Source organism: Periplaneta americana, chromosome 1, assembly GCF_040183065.1.
Source record: "Periplaneta americana isolate PAMFEO1 chromosome 1, P.americana_PAMFEO1_priV1, whole genome shotgun sequence".
Lineage (NCBI taxonomy): Eukaryota > Metazoa > Arthropoda > Insecta > Blattodea > Blattidae > Periplaneta > Periplaneta americana.
The window spans coordinates 17,495,785-17,506,994 of record NC_091117.1 but is presented as its reverse complement, the minus strand read 5'-3'; positions in this window follow the sequence as shown (position 1 = coordinate 17,506,994).

Sequence of the window (11,210 nt, the reverse complement as noted above, 5' to 3'; positions counted from 1 at the left end):
ATCACAAAACTAAAAAATCAATAACAGATTGTCTTCACTTCATTGTCACCTTATACAGGTTGTATGAACATTTAATTAGACATATTGAATTACAAATGCATAAATTAGGAAACATCATTTCTAGATGAAATTCCATCGAGAGTTCATTTATACTCGTCTTACTGGAATTCATGTATTTCATACTAATATTTACAAGCAGATATGACTTAATTGTCTTTGTTCCGAGTACTGATTAAAGATAAGTACTGTATGCTTTAGTTTTTGAAGGGTTTTACTTTTTCGATAAACTAGTTTAAAATATAGCACAAATATTCATATTGTGATTAAAGACTTCAGAGAAAAAGGTCGTCCATAATTGTCTTACAGTTATCATAACAATCTGAGGGTGCTGGATTTTAAGGGGTGACAAAATTCTCAGCATGGTTTCCCTAGAAGGGACGTAAAGCTTGTTGTAGATTTTCCATACATAAAATAACCTTCTCTCTGGTAGAGTTCCAGAAAAATGTATCAGTCTTTTCTCGTCCACATTAAATTTGATAATAACCCCTGCATAGTTAAATACAATACTACCACTACCAGAGCAAAAGACTGAAGTAAATGCAATTTTAGAAAATTTTCACAGTTTCTAGCAATAGAGATAGATTCACTCGATATACTTTCCAAAGGTAGTTACAGAACACTGCCCTGATATAAAATGAAAGGAACAGGGGGGAAAAACAATGAAATAGTGACAGTTGGGAACTGTATCATACCATTTTTGATCAGAGTTAAGGTGATGAGATCATATTTTGAAAGAAATTCAAAATTTGTTTTTTTGTCCCAAATAATTGTTTGGATTTTTTCTGCGTAATTTGGTATATACTTTATTAAAAATTATAATTGTAAATGCTTTTAATTACCTAATGTTCATTATGTGTCAAACTACTGCTTTTTCTTATCTCGCACTAATGCATAAAATATAAATACCGGTACGTATCTCTGAAACTATTTGGTATAAAAGGCTGTGGTTTGACTTGTTTTGCAGTGGAATGTTTGTTTCATAATTTGGCGGTACTGCTTATGACTTCAATGACCAGAGTTTGTTCTGAGTTTTCAAAACAAATTTAATGTTACGTGTTTTTTGAAAATGTAAGTTTACCTTATGTTTACTTTATCTCTCATTTTCTCGGAAGTTAAAATTCACAACATATGTACCTTTTTCTCAGAAACTGGGATAGCTAGAAATATTACTTTTTTACAGCTTATCTACAGTTATTACCGTACATCGATACCTGAGCTCCTGTTTCAGATTATTTGGATAAAAACTTTTTTATGGATGAATATTAATGTATTTTTTTTCTTATAAAATGGTTAGAAACGAAATCAAAATGTATTATTTTCTCGAAGTAGACATTCTAAACAATAGCTCAGCACATTTAATACATCAAAGAAAAGCAGTAAAATTTTCATCGAAATATTTAGGGGAGGGTTGGGCACAGTGAACCGTTTTTTTTATTTTATTTTTTTTTTAATTTCCTGGTTACTCCCACAAATTATACAAAGGTGTATGTCAAATTGAGGAGGTTATTTTCAAAACGACACTTGTCCATTTCCATAAATTTGTGAGAAATCACGAAAAACTTTTTTAGGTCTAAAATTTCTTACTAGCTAGGCAAGAGACTTATGAAACCAAATTGGTTGGGTGCATTTAGAATGAAATGGGTTCATCAGAGTCTTCGATTCCAAAGCTGGAACTAATATTTTGTCGTAATTTTGCTGTGGACAGGAGTCAATTTGATTACAACAGTTCCTTTTAACGCAAGATTTTAGTGGTTTAGTGGGTATTCTGAAGCCAAATCATGACAGTTGTATGTAAAGTTACATTTGAAGAATGCATGAACACGGGAAGCTAATTTTCGTTACCAGGTGGAGAAGAGACGTTTTTAAAATGAGCTCTTTAATTCACAACACTACATAAAAGCCTAGTTTTCTCATAAAAAATTGAATATAGAATATTGTACTCTGATTCACTGTGCCCCAGTACAGTACTGGGGTAAAGTGAACCAAGATATAGTTTCACAAATAAATTACATTATAATGGTACTTAATCTTTATTATCATATACATTTATATGTTATTTGATTTTGCAAATTCACCATAACTGCGAGTTGTAAAATTGACTGACCAAAAAAAAAAAATTCATATAGCAATATATAGCTTTAGATTTCATAACTAATGTAAGTTACTGCCTTAATTTAATGTTAAGATCTGAAAAGTTCAATCCAAATGACATGTAGAATTTTTGCTTCTTAGTTGTTCCATGAAATATAGGTGCTGGCAAGAATAGCTTTATGTCGTTTTCTGACAAAGATGCAACCTCAGGGATCACAGGGAAAAAAACTGTCCGTCCATAAACTTTTGAAGTCTTCCTTAAATATGACGCTTCAAAATCTCCATCACTGCCTTTTTCTTTAATAATCCTGGACACATACAACACCTCATGATTGTCATGTTTTATATCCTTCAAAGATTCCAGAATGAAGTGGCAGTTAAAGGAGGTTACTCTGGGCAAACTGCATGCTTCAGGTTTTCTAAGACTAATTTTATCTATGTGTTTTTTTTTTTTCTGGAAATCTAAAAACCAATAAACACCTGCCATTTCATGTTGTTTCCATTGTTTGGGAATTTGAACATTTTTTGTTGCTAGTTGATATGCCAAAATTCTGCGTTTATTGCCATAAAACATAATAGAACAAGTTTCGAGATAGTTAACAAGTTCACATTCTTGAGAAATGAATATTCTGTGGTTGCCAAAAGCGGGATGTATTTTAAGTCTTTGTCAATTTATCTGCGTAAAGTTGGATATGGAATTTGGTACGGCTTAGCTGCCTGCAAGCAGCTTCTTCATATGTCTCTTCAGGTGCTTTTGCTGTTTTTCATTCGTAATTTCGAACCATTATGAAAAAAAAGTTGATCAACATTTAAAAATTCTAGTGATAATAGTTAAGCATGCTAATTACAACAAATTTGCATACTTAATTACCAATTTTTAAAATTCAATATATAATACCGATAATGCTAACCAATAATCGCAGTGTCTGGGGAAAAATGAATAATTGTTTCACAGTGCCCCTTAAAGGAACGGTTCACATTACCCATAGGCTGTTTTTATTGTTATAGCCATTTTGAGGTTAAGAATTGCAATGGATGTTTCAAGTAAATATAGGAGAACACAACGAAAATATTAATAAAACGAATACAATATTTGCTCTTTTCTTTATTCAATATTTCATTGGAACAATTAAGACATAAAAAAGTTTAAACATTTACTTTACTTCGAATGTCAGTATCGTAAACTGGGGTTACTTTGAACACAGAGGAAACTTTGACCATTTTTTTCAGAAAATCATATTTAGGTTTCTACATGCTGCACTTGTTATAGATGGAGGTAAATTTGGTGTGAGAATGATTTTATGATAATTTACCTCCATCTATAACAAGTGCAGCATGTAGAAACCTAAATATGATTTTCTGAAAAAGAAATGGTCAAAGTTTCCTCTGTGTTCAAAGTAACCCCAGTTTACGGTACCTGGATTCTGCTTCAAAACCATCTGTTACTGGCAGCCATTAAAAACTATGAACAAGTCAACAACATGTATTGCCAACACATCACCAAAGACTAAAACAAAATTATCTTAGAAAGCATGATGATAAGGATTTTCCGATAGTCAATATAATGTAATAATAATAATAATCAAATAATATTTTAGAGTTCAGTCTCATTGACATATCACAGTTTAAAATCAATAACACTTACAAATGTAAAATGATCATTGCATATTATAAAATTGAAATGCAAACGTTAGATGCCTGATGATGCCCAAGGGCAAAAACGTTTGCATTTCAATTTTATAATATGCAATGACCATTTACATTTGTAAGTGTTATTGATTTTAAACTGTGATATGTCAATTAGATTGAACTCTGAATAAAATATTATTTGATTATATTATAAAACAAAATTTCCCATACTCGAGTAAAAATTAGGTGTGATTCACACTGTCCCGTGGTTTACTAGGTGTAAATTTAGACTCCCCGCGGTTCACTGTGCCCCACCCTCCCTTATAATATTTTATGAGATAATGATGCTTAAAGACGATTAATTTAACATTTGTAATGTAGAGCCTCTGATCTCGTCTTAAGAACTTCATAAATAAGTAAACAAGAATAATAGGAATTTATCTAGTAAAAGGATAACGAATATGTACGGTAATTTAAAATATTTATTGATTGTGTTGCCATTTGCTTTCAACGGATATTTCAAGAAGTATGTACCGGTACTTCATTACGCTGGTACTATTGTACATCTTGATTACACAACTTTTAACACTATATCACTTCGGAATATGTATGATAAGAACTTTCTTGTGTTAAATTTTAACGTACCTTGTTAACATGTTTCGACCTATTTTCGGTCATCTTCGGAACTGATCGTTGTTGGTCTTGGCGCCTCTTGTTTCCTGTGTGGGTGCGTTCGTAGTGTAGAGTCAAAGAGTGTATGTGTTTTGAAATTGAGTTGTGCCATAACAAAATTACATCTCCACATATGCAGAACACATCACAAATGCCAACCACACCTACAGAGACATCAACACAGACATGGAAATACTGCACATCCAACCAAAAAGCCAGAAACTCAACACACTAGAACAATATGAAATATACAGACACACGAAAACACACTCCAACGATATTCTCAACACACAACTCAATTTCAAAACACATACACTCTTTGACTCTACACTACGAACGCACCCACACAGGAAATAAGAGGCGCCAAGACCAACAGCGACCAGTTCTGAAGATGACCGAAAATAGGTCGAAACATGTTAATAAGGTACGTTAAAATTTAACACAAGGAAGTTCTTATCATACATATTCCGAAGGTACTATTGTATTGATGAGACATGACCAATATACTCTTCTTACATTTGCATATAAAAAATTATTTCACCTTTATTGTAGGAGCCAATCTGTTATAAAATAAGTATAAAATATTTCTTTGTGAACCTTCCATTATTTACAGTTATGCATTTGGAAATGGGAGGACTATAACTTGCATTTTATACAACATTTTCAAAAATTTAGTCACTGAGATTGAACTTGCTTTTTTTGTATTTAAAATAAAATTGTCACTACAACTATCAGATATTATCTGTGTTTTGTACAGATAATGCAAGAAAATGGAGAATTCCTCAATTGTTGCGTTACTTATCTATTCTCCCAACATAATATAACAAAGCTTCTGATAAAAGTTGGCAGATGTCAGCACTGGTTCTTGTTGAACTATAAAGGATTTTGTATGGTTATCAAAGTAAACGTTGCGAGAATGATATACATTTGTGTAGCTACATGTACCTTTAAGTGATATAACGAAAATTATTTCATATAACACATTGTGGTAACCTGAGCTAGATGATTTTGTTGATAATAGTATGTAATGTAGAATTAGTGTAAGTAGGTACTTGCTTCATATGTGTCTTAGCTTGTAGTACATACGAGTAATACTTTTCTTGTCCATGAAAATATAGCCTAACTGGGTTCACGATAGGCGGAAATGATTTGTCTCTGTAATATAGAATGAAATGTTTAGAAGGTGCTTCTTCAAATTATGTAATATATTTCAGTTTTAAGTGATTGTAGTGAGAGATTCGTGTACCAATTTTGGCAACACAACCTAAGATGTTTATATTTTGAGATACTGGTACTTGTTTGTTGTTACGTTACATGAAAGCGTTGATTGTTAAAGGAGATAAACGGATGGTGAAATGATTGCTGTTACAGGAGATAATCACATGGTGAGTTGGTTCCACTTACGTGGAATATTAACACGGGAATAATGTCCAAATATGATATATTTAAGATTTTTTGATAAATTTTGCATTACCGGTACATGTTCGACTCCCTAAGTTACAGCATGTTGTAGTCCATAGTTTGTACATTAGAAGAAAGACGTTCCATACCTTACTTTTATAAAAAGATGCATAAAATATAAAATCATTGGAAGGAGATGTCTTGTGAGACTACTTTTCAGTATATGTTATACACTTTACTATGCTATTATATTTTTGGAAACTAAAGATTTTGTGCTGAGGATTGCCCTGTATACAAGACACATTGAACGTTTTTGTGAGAGGATGTTTAAAGGTATAATAATTATCAGTCGATTTACACGATATTAAAAAAAAATCACTTTTGTTTAAATAAATCTGAAATGTTAGATATAAATGCGACTTATGATAGAAGAAATGGACTCCAGGCATTCAATCACAAGCTTCAGTACTTCAAAACTTTATCAGATTAAGTTTTTTACTGAACAAATAATAATTGCTTTACTGTGTTAATACCCGTATTATGGTAAATTATCTGGCTGAGTAATTTCGACGTGGTGTGCGTCATTCTCTGAAGCCTAATGACGTACGTCGAAACTAGTCAGCCAGGTAATTTACCGTAGTATTAACACAGTATTGTGTTACTTGCTGTGTTACTGTGTTACTTATGGTTAATATAATGGTAAATTACCTGACACAATTTCGACATGATGTGCGTCATTTCCTGATGCCAAATGACGTACGCCCTGACTAGTCACCCAGGTAATTTACCATAATATTAACATAGTACTGTGTTACTTGCTGTGTTACTGTGTTACTTACTGTGTTAATATTATGGTAAATTACCTGGCTGAGTAATTTCGACGTGATTTGCGTCATTCTCTGAACCTAATGATGTACGTCGAAACTAGTAAGCCAGGTAATTTAGCGTAGTATTAACACAGTACTGTGTTACTTGCTGTGTTACTGTGTTACTTACTGTGTTAATATTATGGTAAATTACCTGGCTGAGTAATTTCGACGTGGTTTGCGTCATTCTCTGAACCTAATGATGTACGTCGAAACTAGTAAGCCAGGTAATTTAGCGTAGTATTAACACAGTACTGTGTTACTTGCTGTGTTACTGTGTTAATTACTGTGTTAATATTATGATAAATTACCTGGCTGAGTAATTTCGACGTGGTTTGCGTCATTCTCTGAACCTAATGATGTACGTCGAAACTAGTAAGCCAGGTAATTTAGCGTAGTATTAACACAGTACTGTGTTACTTGCTGTGTTACTGTGTTACTTACTGTGTTAATATTATGGTAAATTACCTGGCTGAGTAATTTCGACGTGGTTTGCGTCATTCTCTGAACCTAATGATGTACGTCGAAACTAGTAAGCCAGGTAATTTAGCGTAGTATTAACACAGTACTGTGTTACTTGCTGTGTTACTTGCTGTGTTACTGTGTTAATATTATGGTAAATTACCAGGCTGAGTAGTTTCGACGTGGTGTGCGTCATTCTCTGAACCTAATGATGTACGTCGAAACTAGTAAGCCAGGTAATTTAGCGTAGTATTAACACAGTACTGTGTTACTTGCTGTGTTACTGTGTTACTTACTGTGTTAATATTATGGTAAATTACCTGGCTGAGTAGTTTTGACGTGGTGTGCGTCATTCCTGAAGCCTAATGACGTATGTCCAAACTAGTCACCCAGGTAATTTACCGTAGTATTAACACAGTACTGTGTAACTTGCTGTGTTACTGTGTTAATATTATGGTAAATTACCAGGATGAGTAGTTTCGACGTGGTGTGCGTCATTCTCTGAAGCCTTATGACGTACGTGGAAACTAGTTAGCCAGGTAATTTACCATAATATTAATACAGTACTGTGTTACTGTGTTACTTACTGTGTTAATATTATAGCAAATTACCTGGCTAAGTAGTTTCGATGTGATGTGCGTCATTCTCTGAAGCCTAATGACGTGCGTGGAAACTAGTCAATCAGGTAATTTACCGTAATATTAACGCAATACTGTGTTACTTGCTGTGTTAATATTGTGGCAAATTACCTGGCTGAGTAGTTTCGACGTGGAGTGCGTCATTCTCTGAAGCCTAATGACGCACGTCGAAACTAGTCAACCATGTAATTTATCATAATATTAACACAGTACTGTGTTACTTGCTGTGTTACTTACTGTGTTAATATTATGGTAAATTACCTGGCTAAGTAGTTTCGACCTGGTGTGCGTCATTCTCTGAAGCCTGACTTACGTGGAAACTAGTCAATCAGGTAATTTACCGTAATATTGACACAGTAAAGCAGTTATTACCAGTTCAGTGATGATACAAGTGTTGAAAGAGTGTATCCAAGAATTAAATAATTTTTTATGCTGAATACCGGGTAACATAGGTTTGTTACCGGTACTTAATAAATGTGAGTATAAGTCCTTTAAACATTTACATTTTTCTTAGCGATAGAAGTACGTATAATAGAACGATTTTGGACATTAAATCAGAAAATGGAAGAAGTACTACTAAAAAAAAAAGAATGTGACTAATATTCAGAATCGTAAGTAGCCCACATAAAATATTGAAATTTAACATGTTGTGAAATGGAGACAAAACAGATCTTTATTATATTATGGTGAGTGTGGATATGGTTTAAAAATGCTGGATCTGCAATAACAACGATTTTTTATTTAAAAAGTTTAACGGAAAATCCTTGAAGTCATTCTATTTACGAATAGGTATAACCTCATTTGTTGATTTAGAAATGAGTATGAGCACTGAACACTGAAGAATATAAGAAAATATGGAATAAATATTTAAGGAGTGAAGCAAGAACTAGAATATATAAAATAATCATGCATCCTGAAACCAGCCCTGATATTTGCAAAACTAAATACAGCAGAACCTCTATTATCCGTGGTAATGAAGGGAATGGACTGAACGGTTGATCGAAAAAATATCGGATAATCCGTACCATGAAAGATTTTATTTCCTCTATGGTCTTGTATTTAACTCACCAGGTAGCGGATCAGAAGTTCAGTAATGTAAGTCTGGTTGTCAACGACGGGTTCTTAAGGAGCAAGGAAGCACTTTGTAATGACTGTCTCAGGAAAGATAGGAATAAAGGAGGTCTCATCTTGTAGATTTACATAATTTTTTACACTTTATCCATGTTTTTATATTAAATCGCGCAGTTGTAACTCCAATCTCGTGTTCTGATGCTAGTTGAGCCACAGTTTCCCTTTCTCAAACCATTCAATTATTTCCATTTTTTTTTTCCATACTTAGCACAACACGTTTTCTGTAACATCCGTGGAAGACATTTTATATACAAGTTATATTACAGAACGACAATTTGAACTTTAGACAATGTTGTGTAACTATAAACTGTCTTGTAATAACACTCTCTAGCAAAAACACTTAGAACCTACTTGCACTAAATAGTACTTCATATAAGTTATTTATTTCTGAAGAAAAAAAGAACGAGAAATAGACAGTCAGATAATCCGCCAATCGGTTAATAGGGTGACGGATAATCGGGGTTCTACTGTAACGAACCGTTGAAGTGAAAATGCACTATAATATGAAAAACAACGTTAAATAAGAAGGTACTATGTAAGGAATAAAAATGGGAGAGAGCGTTGTAAAATACAAGCAATAAATGAGTGTTTAAATAGCCGAAAAAAGTAATGGGATTTTCACAGAGCAAGAATGAATGAAAACAGAATAAAAATTGGTATACCTATACGAGATAGATCACAAAAGTATTAATAAGCATATCTTACTGAAAATAAAAATGTAAATACTGTCTAAAAATAGATATCGATAGATTAATAAGTATAATTTTAATTTGGTTTTTAAATTTCAAAATTAAGTAACAAGAAAAACAACAGATCGTGACGGTCGTTATGCGAGAAATCAATAGTTGTTGATACAAGAAGAGAATCATGTAAATATGTCTTAAGCACATTTGAAAGAACATAAAACTAACAAATCAAATTTTGTCTTCATTTTCAACTTCTATCCCTGCATAGTAACAACAAAGTTTTAGATAGGTAATAACATAGACTACAATAAAGGAAACCAACAGGAATATAGAATTCTCCTTCTTTGATAATGATGCAGTTACGCAAGACACATCACATTGACAGATGAATGGCCATCCAAAACAAATTATATTTTCCATAAAATGACAACAATGGTTGAATTAAGATTTGTGAAATTCTGCATAGTCCATAAATGATACGCACATATGTTGGTATGACTGTTTTATTATAGATATTTTATCGTGGTTGTGTGAGAAGAATACAATTTGAAATCGGATATTAGAGTGTATGGAAGATAATTAAATATTGTCAAAACCGAGATTGTAAACTAGTATATTACTTTCAGAAGTCATTTATATGAACTTCTTAGGTTTCCAATTAGAAGACTTGTATATGGTTCTCCTGTCCCTTTTCTGCTCAAATGTATTCTTCAGAATGCCCATGTCTCACCTGTCTATTTCTTGTAATAATAAAGCATATATTAAACATTTTTAGTGCTTATTTCATCTTTGAGGTACGAATTGTGAAGTTCTTACTAATGAACGCAGAAGACTGTAGAATATTTTATATAACGAAAAATACTTGAAGTGCATAATTGTTATTTATTGCAGTAATATTAAAAGCTGTTGTAAGGAAGATCATGGGTGCTGAATTAAGAAATAAGAGGAAATTTACATCCTGTAACAGAGTTAACCCAAGGAAAAAAGTGGCTGGAACATTCAATGTACAAGTTCTGAATATATATTCAACTTCACATTCATGGCCCTTATGTCTCCATAAAAGCTACATAGCAAGATTGCTTATAGTTTAACACTGCTGGTTTTATTTTTAATAATTGCAAAACTTTTTAAAAATTGTTAGAAATATGAATTCCATTTTTCACACTTCCTTTAATAAAAATAATGCTAAAGGACTTAATAATTATTTTTGAAAAAATATATATATATAAGTTTTTCTTTAAATTGACATAGTTAAATCTACAGATAAGTTATATGTCAGATGAGTGGTTATCTCAGGTTTTTGTATTGCAATGATTGATGCCATAGGATCTCACGTGTTAAAATCACTCTTAGCTATAATTAGTAATCATTTGTACCCAACAAACTTTTATTGTAAATGATTTCCTATGTTTTCATATCATTTATCTTCCTTTCAAATTGTCACACTATTGGTTTTCATGATTATTCTTTATGAATTGATTAGTAGGCCGATCTATTCGAACCCTTATTTAGGGCGGCTTTTTTTTATTAAAAAATTCAATTTTTTCGTATATGTTGAATTTAACATGTTTATA